Source organism: Podarcis liolepis, assembly GCF_965112155.1.
Source record: "Podarcis liolepis genome assembly, chromosome: 17".
NCBI classification, from domain to species: domain Eukaryota; kingdom Metazoa; phylum Chordata; class Lepidosauria; order Squamata; family Lacertidae; genus Podarcis; species Podarcis liolepis.
The window spans coordinates 20,867,048-20,883,863 of NC_139571.1; positions in this window are offsets into that span (position 1 = coordinate 20,867,048).

Genomic DNA, 16,816 nt, shown 5'->3' on the forward strand with positions numbered 1-16,816 from the left:
TAAATCCTGGCTATGCCCAGGGCTGTTGCAGACCACTTCATCTAATGCACCTTGTAGGAGCAGGGACACGGGTGGCACTGTGGGCTAAACCACTGCCTATCAGAAGTTCGGCGGTTCAAATCCCCGCCATGGGGTGAGCTCCCATTGCTTGGACCTTGCTCCTGCCAACCCAGCAGTTTGAAAGCACGTCAAAGTGCAAGTAGATAAATAGGTACCACTCCAGCAGGAAGGTAAACGGTGTTTCCGTGCGCAGCTCTGGCTCGCCAGAAGCGGCTTAGTCATGCTGGCCACATGACCCAGAATCTGTACGCCGGCTCCCTTGGCCAATAAAGCTAGATGAGCGTTGCAACCCCAGAGTCAGCCATGACTGGACCTAATGGTCAGGGGCCCCTTTACCTTTATGCCCAGGGCTGTTGCAGACCACTTCATCTAATGCACCTTGCAGGAGCAGGTATACAAAGTTGGGGAGCACCTGTAAGCTGAGATCTTGATGGAATGAAATGTGGAAAAGTACAGACAGGGATAATTACACAGGCCCACATGCGAGGTGATTGAGAGCACAGAGTTCTTAGCATGTGAACAGTTAATTAGTATTTTTTTGTAGTTTTGTTAGAGGTGGGGTGGGAGCAGGTGCAGCTTGTGAGGCCAAGTCCACCTGAAATCCCTTCTCCTGTTAAAGGTGCAGGAACAGCTGCCCTGCATCTGACCCCCACCCTCCCCAATACCACGGTGTGCTTTTGCTTGTTAATTAAAACAAAGCGGAGGCTGCGGAGCTGCAAATATACATGTATATTGGGAAGAAGAATACAGTTTCCCCCATACAATTATTTTCATTATGAAAAGGAAAGCAGCCTCAGGCAAGGTTGGCCTCGCTGCCAAACACCTGAAGCCTACATTTGCAGTCCTAAGAACATGCGCTAAGCGATAAGTTCCATTGAACTCAGATGAATTCTGAGTAGACATGCATGGGAATGTATGGTCTAAGGATGTTGTTTGTTTCTTTTTAAAGGGGGTTGGGTGAGATTGCATTTCATTCATCCATAATATAAGGGTAAAAGCTTCGTTGTCTGCAATGAATACTCATTTTTTTAAAATGGTTGCTGAGTTTCCTGCATTGCAGATGACACTTGGCTAGGGTTACTAGACATCCCCGTTTCCCTGGGACAGTTCCCAGATTTGTGAATAAGTCCCCGGACAAATTCCATCCCCGGAAAGTCCCCGAATTTCACCTAATGTCCCTGGGGAACACAGCAGCAGCAGTCTCAGCAGCCCCGAACAGTTGGCTCTGGCTGGCTTCAGGAGCTGCTCAGAAGTCCCCATATGGTGCAGGGGCTCAAAGATGCAAATTCCGGGCTGCCTCCACCTTCCCTGACCCCAGCAACTAAGCTGTGAAGGGAGGCTTCACGCTGCCTATCAGAGCTTGCGTGCAAGCAGGAGGGGACAGGGATCTCTCAGTTAGGCAAAGGGAAGCCTCCCTTCCCAGCTGAGGGATCCCCGCCCCCTCCTGCTTGCACGCAAGTAGGAATGGGATTGGGGCTGCTCCGATGGGAAGGGATTGCGCTGCCCGAGCCGCCGCTCTCGGCCCTCCTTCTCCGCCTTCCATGCCTGACCCACCACACACCACTTCCCCACCACCACCACCAAAGAACCAGCAACTCAGGGGCTGCCCAGGCTCATGGAGAAAGGAGACAGAAGCCTCGGAGGAAGGGGAAACGTGGCGGTCGAGGTCAAGACGGTGGCTGCCCCTCTGTCATCGCTGCAGCATCAATATCCGAATGTGTAGTATTTATTTATTTAAAGTGTCCCCAGATTCATTCTGGTAACCTTACCCTTGGGTCCCATCTCACTCTTAAGATTCTATAGCTTTGGCGTCTCGGCCAGAAAATCCAATCCAAACCACTCGTGGCAGTAAAAAGATAATGAAGTAAACAAATGACATTGTTCTAAGCCAACTTGTTGCGGTTCCAAAACTGATGCACGAAGCAGCTTGCCTGCCATTTCCTAATAGCAAGGCTGCACTACAAAGGTAGTTTCCATAGGCCTGCAGAGACTGATTTATTCAGGTTCAGGAAAAAACACAAATGCACACACACACACCATACACATAAACACATACGAAAAACCCTGCTTTTTTAATTTATCAGTTTATTTAAATTATTTGCAGATGTATTTATCTTTATTGTTGGCACAAACCCAGAACGAGGAGCATTACAAACAGCAGAAGCAATATTCCAGTTCAATGCGACTTGTTAGAAAATCAAACAATATGCTAACAACTACTTCAGCCAAGCCCCACTTAAGCTGAATCCTTGCGGAGGAGGAGGAGGAGTTTGGATTTGATATCCCGCTTTATCACTACCTGAAGGAGTCTCAAAGCAGCTAACATTCTCCTTTCCCTTCCTCCCCCACAACAAACACTCTGTGAGGTGAGTGGGGCTGAGAGACTTCAGAGAAGTGTGACTTGCCCAATGTCACCCAGCAGCTGCATGTGGAAGAGTGGAGATGTGAACCCAGTTCACCAGATTATGAGACTACCACTCTTAACCACTACACCACACTGGCTCTCTTTTCTTGAGGGAAAAGCTACATTCTTATCTGGAATCAAAACTCCATTCCTGTTGGTTCAGATCACACCTGAAGTGAGAGCATTCCAGACTTGGGGAGCTGCTATCAAGAACTTGATGGATATGATTATTATCATTATTATTTACATTTATATACCACCGTATACTAGTAGGTCTCAGAGCAGTTCACACAATACAAAGTTACAATATACAAAGCACAAAATACATAATAAAAATAAATGTAATAAAAATAATCAAAACAATCAACATTACTAATATATACACACTACTAAACAATACACACCCCAACAAAAGCTCATCCTAAACAATAGTCCAGCCCTCAGATACAAACACAACAATAAAAATTAACATGTAACATTTAACAACAATTATTTTAAAACAACCCCACACTCCAAATAAACAGCACCCACCCAAGTTGAAAGCCCATCCCCATTAAAACAAAAAGTTTGCAAGAGTGCCAAAAAGGTACATGTCATCCGATCACATTGGACTGCATTCACAAGTGTGTGGAGAGGCCCAGAGGTGTGAAAAGACTTTAGCTTCCTCAGGTGAACTTGTGCTTTGTAAAAACAGAAGTCACACAGTTTCTGTTTCACAAGCTGTAACACAAAACAGCGTAACTCTGGGAAGTCCAGAATGCCAGTTTTGAATGAAACACCGTGTGGCAAATTGAGATGAGGCAAATCGGTCCCAGTTTCACAGTGTGCAGCAAAAGCCACAAGTGTTCTAAAAATAATCTCCAAGGTACCATCCAGTTTCACCATGAGAATAATACCTTGGTTACTGAGATCCCACGAGAGCAGTGCTAGAAACTCAGATATATAAGTTAGGCACCAAATGGCTCCTTAAACCAAGGTTGCAATCGCTAAAACAGAATCTCTAATTGCCATTTTTGGGCAAGACGGCTCTGAAGTTTTATTTTCCAAATGATGGACTGACTGGGGTTGATTCTCAGTTAAGCATCTGTCTAGTTCAGATGAAAACCTTGAGCTTGGAGAACTGCAAGAAGGAAAGTCCCTTGATCCAGAGACAGGCCACATATATTGGCCTATTCTGAGCTCTTTTTCTTAATGATGACAGGTATCATTCATAACGTAGGAATATTCTTCACAACGGTGAGCAGGGCAGTGGGACGGGGCAAGCAAAGACAAGCTGCAACCATTCACTGCAACATGGTTCACTGCTCCTGCTCAGGCTGCACAGAAAAAGCATTTTGGTTCCTGAAATTCATTCTGATTCTGTAGATAAAACATAACTAATAGAATTCTATGGGATGGGGTGATAGTGTGTGAAAACAGTCCAGATCCATTGATCCTCAGGCATGCACTTCCAGATGGTGGAGATGGTAGTTTTGAACACTGCTTGAGTGCCAACAGAAGGCTGCTTCTGAAAGGTGGTTTTCAACTATTCACCTTTCTCGCTACAGCCCCTTTTGTCCGTCGGAAACTGCTCTGGAAGGCTAGGGCATAGGGGCTCTTTGAAACAGGCATGGAAGAAGAAAACCTGAGACAGTGACAACTGCCTCTCCATCCCTTTCGCCCAACTGGAGAGATTCCTGGATGAAAGACTCTTCCACAAATGGGAGGTGCAAAACCTATGCTTGCTTCCTCAGTACAGTGGTACCTCTGGTTGTGAACGGGATCTGTTCCGGAGTCCCATTCACAACCTGGAAGGAATGCAACCCACGCACATGCAGGTCACGATTTGCCGCTTCTGCGAATGCGCATGACGTCATTTTGTGCGTCTGCACATGCGCAAGTGGCAAAACTTGGAAGTAACCCTTTCCAGCAGTTCCGGGTCGCTGTGGCATGTTACCTGAAAAGACGTAACCTGAACCGAATGTAACAAGAGGTATGACTGTAGTATGTCGCTCCATGATTGATGGGGCTTATTCCCAGACAAGGTGCATAGACATCCTAAGATGAAGCAAACCAGACTCACATCTGAATAAGTATTTCAATAATAATCATAATAATGTTGTTGTTTAGTTGTGTCCGACTCTTCATGACCCTATGGACCAGAGCGTGCAAGGCACTCCTGTCTTCAATCATAATAATAATATTTATTGTATTTGTATACTGGCCCTTCATCTGTAGATCTCAGGGAGATTCACAACATAAAATTGCAATATAGAATCCACAAAATACCTAGTGAAAATAGGAACAACAACCAATAAAGATTGGTCTTCTGGAAAAGCTCAGGCTATTCCAGGAGCGAATCATTGCAGAATGGTTTCAGTTTCTATTTTAGTTACATTATTTACATGAAACCAAAGTCCATTGTAAAATAATATCAGTGTACAGTACAGTGATTTTTTTCTGGGAGGACGCAGGGGTGCGCATATCCCTGAGCTTTTCATGACTCTAACTTTGGCCTCATTGAGAGGCAGTATTTCAATATGAGTAGGAAAATGAGAGTACCCCTAAACATATATATTTTTTTAGGAAAAAAACACCATCCGTCTATATATGTAGCAGGGTTTTTTTAATTTTAAAAAATCTGTATAGCTATATTTCTTTTACAGCATAGCGTAACAATCCCAGCAAGATTGCATAAAGATATGTCAGCTCAAAGTTCAGAGTCACCATGACAAAAGATTTCAGCAGATCACTTCCTACTTCCTTTTCGTTCCCCCTCCAAACTGCAATAGCAAACAACTCTGTCTTATTGGTTCCTTATTTATCTAACCCAACCATCAAGTATCATGCATGATGGAGGCCTATAAAGCCTATGAAATAACTGCCTGACGGAAATCCATCTCTCTAGGCACTTTGTTACAGAGGCCTGTGTAAAACGCAATCATTTCCATTTCCATTTGTGTTTTCACTATACAGTGGTACCTTGGTTCTCAAACTTAATCCGTTCCCAAAGTCTGTTCCAAAACCAAAGCGTTCCAAAACCAAGGCGTGCTTTCCCATAGAGAGTAATGCAAAACAGATTAATTTATTCCAGACTTTAAAAAACAACCCCTAAAACAGCAATTCAACATGAATTTTACTATCTAACGAGACCATTGATCCATAAAATGAAAGCAATAATCAATGTACTTTACTATAAAATAAATAAAACAGTATTGTAGATAATAAAAATATATATTTAAATTTTTTCTTACCTGCACTGTTGATAGTCATTGTTTGGATAGGGGGCTTTTATCCATTTCCGCAGTCACACAATCAATCAATAAATCCATCAATCAGTAGCTGAACTGGGTTCCACACAGTCACAAAAACAAATTAACTGAAAAAGCCTCAAAAACTAAAACGCAAAATAAACAGCAAAAACAAAAGCACCAAACTTAATCCATTGCAGAAGTCCATTTGACTTCCAAAATGTTCAAAAACCAAAGCACAGCTTCTGATTGGTGCAGGTGCCCCAGAAACAATAGCCAACAGCCACATCGGATGTGTTTGGCTTCTGAAAAACATTTGAAAACCGGAACGATTACTTCCAGGTTTTCAGCGTTTGAGAATCAAGGTGTTTGAGTACCAAGGTCTTTGAGTACCAAGGCGTTTGATAACCAAGGCACCACTGTATTGTATAGATTTCTATCATATTAGCCACTTGGCTCCCCTCTTGATGTGAACTGGGAACACAGCCATGTTAAAGGTTTCCTCAAGAAGAGGAATGCAAGATCTTGAAGGTTTGCCACTGGTCCACTCTACTCTCACAACGTCCCTGTGAGGGGATCTTCTGCCTGCTCTCCCACTCAGCTGTTTCCCTCCAGGGATGTTTTGTGAGGCAGTAGACAGTCCTTTTTGCACAAGCAGATTCACGTAAAAGTCCACTTACTCCCAAGTAAGCATGCACGATATTTGCAGTCGCGAACCCTTTCCTTAATCAAAGTTTTCACAGGCTCTGCTCTGGCCCAACTTGTCTACAGTTTCTAATTTAAGCTGCAGTCCTGACCCCCACTGAAGCCTCATTGAATCCAATGGCAAATTGGTTCTTAACTATTTGTTGAAGTTTCAACTCAAACCGAATAAGCATTTTAAGTATCCTAGCTTTGACTGAAACAGGGTTTCTTAAACTTGGGTCTCCAGCTGTTTTGGGACTACAATCCCCATCATCCCTGACCACTGGTCCTGCTAGCTAGGGATGATGGGAGTTGTAGTCTAAAAACAGCTGGAGACCCAAGTTTGGGAGACCCTGGGCTAAAATAACTGCCCTGTGCAGGATTGCAGCTGGGGTCCCATGAGTTAAACCAGTGATTCTCAAAGGGACCACACTTGGTGTGGTAGGAGAGGGTGGCAAGTGTGGGAGGAAAATTCAAGGGCAATCAATATAATATTTTGGGAATGGTTTGTGTTATTGTGTTGTTGTCTGCTTTCTGGATTGTCCCATGATCATATTATACAGTAGAGATATCACCTTGCCAACAAAGGTCTGTATAGTTAAAGCTATGGTTTTCCCAGTAGTGATGTATGGAAGTGAGAGCTGGACCATAAAGAAGGCTGACTGCCGAAGAATTGATGCTTTTGAATTATTAAGACCCTGATGTTGGGAAAGATGGAGGGCACAAGGAGAAGGGGACAACAAAGGACGAGATGGTTAGATAGCGCTCTCGAAGCTACCAGTATGAGTTTGACCAAACTGCGGAAGGCAGTGGAAGACAGGAGTGCCTGGCGTGCTCTGGTCCATGGGGTCACGGAGAGTCGAACACAACTAAACGACTAAACAACATATTATACAGTAGTTGTGTTCTCAGACCCTCCAAGTGTCCCTATTTTCCACAGACGTGCCTTATTTAGAGAAGCCATCCTGGTTTCTGATTTTATCCTGGAATGTCCCACTTTCCCTTAGGATCTCCCTATTCTCATTGGAGAAATGTCGGAGGGTATGGAGTTATCCAACCCCTGCGCTGTCTGAAGGCAATCCTGTATAGGGAAGGGTTTTTTTTAAATGTTTAATTCTTTATTATATATGTTGAAAGCTACCCAGAGTGGCTGAGGCAACCTAGTAAGATGTGTGGGGTATGAATGATAAAATTTTCATTGTGGAATGGAACGTCCCTATATGTGTCGTAGAAATATTGGAGGGTATGTGTTCTGTGTTATAAATCAAGCACTGCTAGGAGTTCTTTCTGTTTCCCAATGTGTTTCTTATCAATGAAAAAAAACGACATTGCGCAAGCAAATTTTTATTCTGAAAGTGAAACCTGAGGGAAAAGTTTGAGAACCACTGAATCAGCTTTTGAAAACAACCTCTTTCCCACCTGCTCTGCATTTCAGCTGTTCAGAACAACCCCTGGCTTTTACCGAATGACAGGCTTGGCCCTGGGTGTGCCTGCCTATTCCTTGACCTCTTGACATTTGACTGTTCAGCTTTCAGTGACTCACAACTTAACGGCGTCCCCACCTCAAAAGGATCGTGGCGTTTTAGTTGTGCTCAGCTACTGCAAACCTTGCTTGAAGACATACCGTGCATTTAAAGCTCTCCCTCCCCCTAAGAATCCTGGGAATTGTAGTTTGTTAAGGATGCTGGGATTTGGGCCTCTCTGAAGGGTGAACTACAGTTCCCAGGATTCTTAGGGCAAAGCTGTGTGCTTTAAAGGCATGGTGCATCTGAAGCCTTTTGGTGGGAAGCGATTCCCCTGCGATGGCTCATTCGCACATGCAATGATGCTACAGTCAGTGTGCAGTGAACATTCATGTGTGAACCAGCCTTACATGCCATGCATGTAAGATCAAAAATAGCAAAGATGACACTGAGCAGCTCTTCTGTGTGACAGGATCTCGTATTCACCACCCCACCCCTCTGTGGCAGAACACAGATGTCCTTACAGGGCTCTGTGGCATTGTGACAGCAGCTACCACCTGGTTCTGGGTTCGAGTTCAGCCTCCTGTGCAAACCACTGTTTGTGTCAAAACTCCATGGACAAAGACAACAGGCATATAAAAGTTATGATGCTGGAAGATGAACCCCTCAGGTCGGAAGGCGTCCAACGTGCTACTGAGGAAGAGCAGAGGACAAGTACAAGTAGATTCAGAACTGATGAAGCGGCTGGGCCAAAGCCGAAAGGTTGCTCAGTTGCGAATATGCCTGGAAGCGAAAGGAAAGTCCAGTGCTGTAAAGACAGAAGACGAGATGGTTGGACAGTGTTCTCGAAGCTACCAGCATGAGTTTGACCAAACTGTGTGAGGCAGTGGAAGACAGGAGTGCCTGGCGTGCTCTGGTCCAGGGGGTCACGAAGAGTCGGACACGACTAAACAACTAAACAACAAAACCAGTACGGAGACCAGTGATGTGCTATGTAACAGGAATGGGTCCCCCTCCCCCTGTTAAAATTTTGAAATACAAAACACACCTGATATTACACACAAAAAAGGAGTACTGCTTTATGTCTCCACTTCCCCAAGTGGTTAGATGTTTCCCCTTTTCATCACAGGGCAACTGCCACTGTAAGAGAATATTGGAGATATATGGAATCTGCCTCTCCCCAAAAGCAGGCTGTGTGTGTGGTTTACAATTGCATAAACTAGAGCTTGATGAAGCAAGGGCAGGTGAAAATCCAGACAAGACAGAATTATAGAATCATAGAATTGGAATGGACCACTGGGGTCACTTAGTCCACCGCCCAGCAATGCAGGAATCTTTTGCTCAATGTGGGGCTCAGACCCAGGACCCTGAAAATAAGAGTCTTATGCTTGACCAACCAGTGGTGGTGCGTCCTCCTGCCTGCACTCCCTGCCCACTGCTGCAAAGCAGGGTGTCTCACGGCACCCTGTGAGCCCCACGTTGCTTTGCAAGACTCATGAAAATGATGTGGGGCTGGAGGGCGCTGAGAAGGATGCAACTGCTCGTGGTGGGGCAGAGCGCTGTGATGTGCCCCCCTTACTACACCCAGGGCACTGGCCCCCTAGGTCCCAACACCCCACGCCACTGCAACCAACAAATCTATCTCAGTGCTAGGTGATAAAGTAGCACAATGTCCCTTAAAGTCAACTGCATGCATTTGGAGCCCTGTGACATTTTGTCTTGCCAGCTAGCTGCTAAAACAAACAGGCTTCTCTCCCCTTTACTAGCTCCATTCCAGTTGCCAATGTTTCCCTCCAGACGACAGCCAAGCCAAGCAGATGGCGCGTTTGCGCTGCAGCAACCAGCCATCAAAGGCCATGCGTGTTCATTTAATCAAGCATTATCGTGCATCACTATCTATTAAAGAAGCATCTTTTTAAAAGCTTAACCAAAGCCTTGAAAAGTGTGTGTTTGGGGGGAACCTTCGTCTTTACAGAGTCATAATGTTGCAATTAACCTTAATCTGCTTGGACAAATTACAGGGCATTGAGAACATCCAGATTCCAGATAGCTAAAAGCATAGATGAACAAGAGTCTTGGGTTCAGATGATGATGATAATTTATTTATACCCTGCCCATCTGGCTGAGTTTCCCCAGCCACTCTGGGCGGCTTCCAACCAAATATTAAAAACAATACAACATCAGACATTAAAAACTTCCCTAAACAGGGCTGCCTTCAGATGTCTTTTAAAGATAGGATAGCTGCTTATTTCCTTCACATCTGAAGGGAGGGCACTCCACAGCGCGGGTGCCACTACCGAGAAGGCCCTCTGTCTGGTTCCCTGTAACCTCACTTCTTGCAATGAGGGAACCGCCAGAAGGCCCTCAGAGCTAGACCTCAGAGTCTAGGCTGAACGATGGGGGTGGAGATGCTCCTTCAGGTATACAGGACCAAGGTTGTTTAGGGCTTTAAAGGTCAGCACCACCACTTTGAATTGTGCTTGGAAATGTATTGAGAGCCAATGCAGATCTTTCAGGACCGGTGTTATGTGATACTGGCGGCCACTCCCAGTCACCAGTCTAGCTGCTGCATTCTGGATTAATTGCAGTTTTCGGGTCACCTTCAAAGGTGTGCATTGCACATAAAGCGCATTGCAGTAGTCCAAGTAGGAGATAACTAGAGCATGCACCACTCTGGCGAGACAGTCCGCAGGCAGGTAGGGTCTCAGCCTGTGTACCAGATGGAGCTGGTAAACAGCTGCCCTGGACACAGAATTGACCTGCACCTCCATGGACAGCTGTGAGTCCAAAATGACTCCCAGGCTGCACATCTGGTCCTTCAGGGGCACAGTTACCCCATTCAGGACCAGGGAAAAGATCACTCTCTTGTCTGACCCTCAGGACTCTCTCCAGACCACCCCCCCAAGTGTTTCTGTCTGGTGGAATTGGGACCTTGAACTCTGATACTGCCTCTTCCTTGTTTGGACAGAAGCTAGAGACATGTGTACTTGTGTGTAGAAGCCTACAGGTAGAGTGGTGAAATTTGCATTCCTTGCTCCACCCACTTTTGCTCTGGCTCCACCCACTACCAGAATGTAGTCCTTGGGCGAAAGGTTACTCACCCCAGATGTAGCTAAACCAGGTTCTCTTCTGCATTACTGAACTTCAGAAATTGTAATATAAGGTGTGTGCACACCCAAACACAGATGAGTGCCCAAGCAGTGCTCTTTTTCTAGAAAAAAGGTGTTGGATCTCATATTGAACTTCTCCATCGTTCTCTCAGAATGGCAACGGAGCCCACCTGAGAAGTGCCAGAACTGAGTTTCGGTGAGTTCTGGCTGGAAAAAAAGCCCTCTGCACAAGCATACTGGAAAAAGGCAGAGGAAACTTCCCAACAGGCTCAAATTAACAAAAAAGTAAAATGTGCTCTTGAATGGATGCAAATTGGTGCTGGCAGCAGGATTTGGGGAGTGTCTCCAAGCGAAGCACCCTCAGCAAGACCCCTAAAAGAGAAAGGATGTGCAAAGGAAGGATTCTCTCTTCATGCTTCTGTCTTTCTCGGCTGCTGCATAGCGGGTGCTGCTGTGGTCCAAACCCCTGAGCCTCTTGGGCTTGCTGATCAGAAGGTCAGTGGTTCGAATCCCCGTGACGGGGTGAGCTCCCATTGCTCTGTCCCAGCTCCTGCCAACCTAGCAGTTGGAAAGCACGTCAAAGTGCAAGTAGATAAATAGGCACCACTGTGGCAGGAAGGTAAACAGCATTTCCACGTGATCTGGTTTCCGTCACGGTGTTCCGTTGCAACAGAAGCGGTTCAGTCCTGCTGGCCACATGACCCGGAAAGCTGTTTGTGGACAAACACCGGCTCCTCGGCCCGAAAGCAAGATGAGCTCCACAACCCCATAGTCACCTTTGACTGGACTTAACTGTCCAGGGGTCCTTTACCTTTACGGGTTTGTTTTGTTTTTCTTATGCATGTTGTGTTTTTTTAATGCCGTGAACCACCCTGTGGCCTGCAGATAAAGGCCGGTATACAAATTTAATACATAATAATAATAAGAAGAAGAAGAAGAAGAAGAAGAAGAAGAATAAGAATAATTTGATGTTTTCTCCCCTTATGGCTTTGATCTATAGGCTACCACTAAAACGAGGCTGCATTTTAAACTGCATTCTAACTTATATTTTAATCAACTGGTTTTGTTTTGTTTTTTTTGTTTTATAATAATAATAATAACAACAACAACAGTGTTACCACTGGCCTGGCGAGTCTTTGCAGGTCTAGGGTGCCCTGGCAAATACAAACCCCTTCCATCCCTCATGTGGACACTGAGAAAGGAAGCAAAAGGCAGGCTGAGGTGCTTGGTGTAATACAATTTAAAATACGAATTGCTCCAGGAACATGGAAAGCAGATGCAGAAGGAATTCATTCTTCTCTGTCCAGTTTTTCTTTTCTTTTCCATTTGGAGATTTCAGATTAAGAATCTTGTTTCCCATCCAAATTTAAAGACGCCTGCTTGCCTCGGAGAAGGTGGATCTGGATTCTAATCGCATTACACCAACTTCTGCTTCCCTCTCATGGTACTTTTATGCTGGAGGGGGGAAAGAAACTGCTGTGTAATGATGAGCAGGAAGTATATGAGCACACAATCCACACCCAAAGCTCACATGCCTTGCCCTCCTCCCTTCCCCTCCCCTTTCCTGACTCACTTTCATTGCTAGGGTTGCAAATCAGCTGCTTACTGGAAAAGGCTACACTAATGCTGTTATTTCTAGTACTTGCAGTTGGAATTACATTACACAGGAAGGTTAACATTTTGTTTAAAGCCACCGGCTGCTGGGAACTAGTGGGTGGAGTTTATCTTGTTTTGTTTTTCTTAAAAAAAACCAGACCATATGTCCTTTCCTCTTTTCCAGCTGCTGTTGCCAACAATTACTTTAGCAAAGCAACGGCTGCTGTTACAAGCCTCCTCCTCCTAGTTATGCATATGCCGTTGGTTTTTTTCTTTTTACAATAATAAAACGATCACAATCTTAGCAAGCAGTGAACTTGTTTTCCCTGTTGCTCTGAACTTGGAAGGAAGTTTCACAGGCTTGACTTTACAGCGCCATCTCTTGTATGCCTACCCAGAAGAAAGTCACCTTGAGTTCATTTGGGGTTTATTCCCTGACATTTTTTTTTTAATGGGGTGGGGGGTTTAGAAGATTACAGTTTTATGTCCCAAGTTCAACCCCCAGCATCACCAGTTAGAGCTGGGAAAAAATCCGTACCTGAAATCTTGGAAAGCTGTTGCCAAGCACTGTTGAAAATTCTGGGCTGGATTCCTGTGTTACTAGGTGTTTTTAGGGTTGCTGCTATAGTAAAGCTTCTTGTGATAGATTATGTTATAGATTGTTATAGTTTATGGGGAGGGACCCCCCACCCTATAAATTAATAAATGGTAGGATTTTGATTAATTAGGATTTGGGTGAAAGTGCAAGCTGCAGAACTGTTCCAGACAAGGAATCCCTCGACTGGCTTATGCAAACCAGCCTGGCTGGCCAAGCAAAGAGCAAATTTGTTGACAAACTGGGTTGAGGAATCCTTTGGCCTGGGGAAGATGATGTTGCCAAGGAGATGGGGTGCGTGTGTTTGAAGTGTGAGGAAAAGAGAATTTTTGAGCAAGGGCTGCTGGGAAGGAGGAGGAGGATGGAAGATTGGGATCCATTCAGCCAAAACACTTGCGATGATGCAACAATAAGCTTAACGTGACACTGAATTCCTCCTAGTACAGTGGTACCTCGGGTTAAGAACTTAATTCATTCTGGAGGTCCGTTCTTAACCTGAAACTCTTAACCCGAGGTACCACTTTAGCTAATGGGGCCTCCTGCTGCCACTGCGTTGCCACTGTGCAATTTCTGTTCTCATCCTGAAGCAAAGTTCTTAACCTGAGGTACTATTTCTGGGTTAGCGCAGTCTGTAACCTGAAGCGTCTGTAACCCGAGGTACCACTTTATATAGGTAGCCTTTTTTCTTCTTTTAAAGTGTGAAATTTGTGTGTGCAGATGCACACTCCAGGCTGGTCTTACAGCATTGTTTTCTCTCTCCAGAAGGCGGCAGCCAGACTGGTGACTGGGAGCAGCCACCAAGACCATATAACACCAATCCTGAAAGACCTACATTGGCTCCCAGTATGTTTCCGGGCACAATTCAAAGTGTTGGTGCTGACCTTTAAAGCCCTAAATGCCTCGTTCCAGTATACCTGAAGAAGCGTCTCCACCCCTATCGTCCAGCTCCGAGGGTCTTCTGGCGGTTCCCTCCCTGCAAGAAATGAGGTTACAGGGAACCAGGCAGAGGGCCTTCTCGGTAGTGCTGCCCGCCCTGTGGAACGCCCTCCTGTCAGATGTCAAGGAAATAAATAACTATCTGACTTTTAGAAGACATCTGAAGGCAGCCCTGTTTAGGAAAGGTTTTAATGTTTGAGATTTTATTGTATTTTTAATATTCGGTTGGAAGCCGCCCAGAGTGGGTGGGGAGGCCCAGCCAGATGGGCGGGGTATAAGAAATAAATAATTATTCTCTCTCTCTCTCTCTCTCTCTCTCTCTCTCTCTCTCTCTCTCTCTCTCACACACACACACACACACACACACACACACACACCATGCAATTCAATAGACCTCCCATGGCCTAGTTTGGCTTTCTCAACACTATTCGTAATTTTATATACTGCCATCTTTGTCTTTTTGTCTAAACTAAAAAAAAAAGCCGCAAACACTTTCAGCCTTTTCTCATAAGGGAGATGTTTCAGCCCTGTGGCAATTCGAATTGCCCGCCTTGTTTTTAACCATAATAGTTTCTGGCACACCTTCAGTCCCGACAATGGCAAATCACTGCGTTTTGTAGCATCGTCAAAAGAATGATAACAATCATAATGCAAGCAGTCTCTCTCCCAAAAGAGCATCGCTAATGAGTCTTGTGTCTGGACTAATTAGAAGAAAAAAATGCTTGCCAAGCAAAAAACACCCAAAGTTTCCCAAGGAACGACATGCTTGTCTTTACCATATGTAACAGTAGGTTAAATGCACAGCATTGAAAATGGAGTCTTTCAGTTCAGTGCCTTTGGCCATATTGACTTCTGTGGAGCCAACTTAACTTGGAAGAATTTAACTGTTTTGTGCATTAAACAGCTTGGAATGACTAAAGCTCATTTGCAGCGATACCAATTTATCATCGCCCCTCAAGAAGCAAGTCAAAGGCAATAATTGATGTCCACTTGTCATTTGACATACCCTTCAACATTTCTCTGATAAAACTAGGGACATCCTATTCCATAATAATAATAATTTTATTATTTATACCCCGCCCATCTGACTGGGTTGCCCCAGCCAACATAAATAAAAACATTATAAATACATAATAAAACATTAAATGTTGCGTAACTCCATGCCCTTCAACATTTCTCCGATGAAAATAGGGACGTCCTAAGGTGGCGCTGTGGGTTAAACCACAGAGGCTAGGACTTGCCGATCAGAAGGTCGACGGTTTGAATCCCCACCACGGGGTGAGCTCCCGTTGCTTGGTCCCTGCTCCTGCCCACCTAGCAGTTCGAAAGCATGTCAAAGTGCAAGTAGATAAATAGGTACCGCTCTGGTGGGAAGGTAAATGGAGTTTTTGTGCGCTGCTCTGGTTCGCCAGAAGCGGCCTAGTCATGCTGGCCACATGACCCGGGAGCTGTCTGTGGACAAACGCCAGCTCCCTCAGCCAATAAAGCGAGATGAGCACCGCAACCCCAGAGTCAGTCACAACTGGACCTAATGGTCAGGGGTCCCTTTACCTTTAAGGAAAAACAGAACATTCTGGGACAAACTGGGACAGCTTCTGTAAATCTGTCCCTGGAAAATAGAGACACTTGGAGGTCCTGTATATAAAGGCTGCATGTGTGTGCATTGGGGTCAGGGAACCTTGAGGAGATCCAGCCCAGTGCCGGATTTACTATAGCTTAGGGCCCCACTCTCTTGGGGGCCTCCAAAAAAATTAAAGGAAAACAACTGGATGTACAGTTCCAAAATATAAGATAAAAAAACAGATAAAATAAAACCTACATACTGTACAGCAACAGTATTTTGTGTTGTGTAGGCTCCCTAAAATATCACTGGTTTGCTCATTTCTATATATAGGGCGCCCACATTCTGCATGGACTGGCAACATGTTCAAATGGCTTTAGAGACCTGTTAGGTCCATAAATGAGGGACGCGGGTGGTGCTGTGGGTTAAACCACAGAGCCTAGGACTTGCCGATCAGAAGGTCCGCGGTTCGAATCCCTGAGACGGGGTGAGTTCCCGTTGCTCGGTCCCTGCTCCTGCCAACCTAGCAGTTCAAAAGCACGTCCGTTCTTAACCTGAAACTGTTCTTAATCTGAAGCACCACTTTAGCTAATGGGGCCTCCTGCTGCCGTTGCACCGCCAGAGCCCGATTTCTGTTCTCATCCTGAAGCAAAGTTCTTAACCTGAAGCATTACTTCTGGGTTAGCGGAGTCTGTAACCTGAAGCGTATGTAACCTGAAGCGTATGTAACCTGAGGTACCACTGTAAATAGGTACTGCTCCGGCGGGAAAGTAAACGGCGTTTCCGTGCGCTGCTCTGGTTCGCCAGAAGCGGCTTAGTCATGCTGGCCACATGACCCGGAAGCTGTACGCCGGCTCCCTCGGCCAATAAAGTGAGATGAGCGCCGCAACCCCAGAGTCGGTCACAACTGGACCTAATGGTCAGGGATCCCTTTACTTTTTAGGTCCATAAATTACCATATAGCATATATTCAACACAAAAAACAGCGACAATTTGTTGTTGACAAAGGACAGCTGGACATATAAGGGCCCCATTACCTTCAATAGCTTAGGGCCTCATCAAACCGAAATCCGGTTCTGATCCAGCCCCACCAATAGGCAAAGTAAAGTAGACTGCTCTGTGCAGCTCATTCTGAGCACGATTTAGAGGCAGCAAGTTGTCAGCTAATTGGTTATTC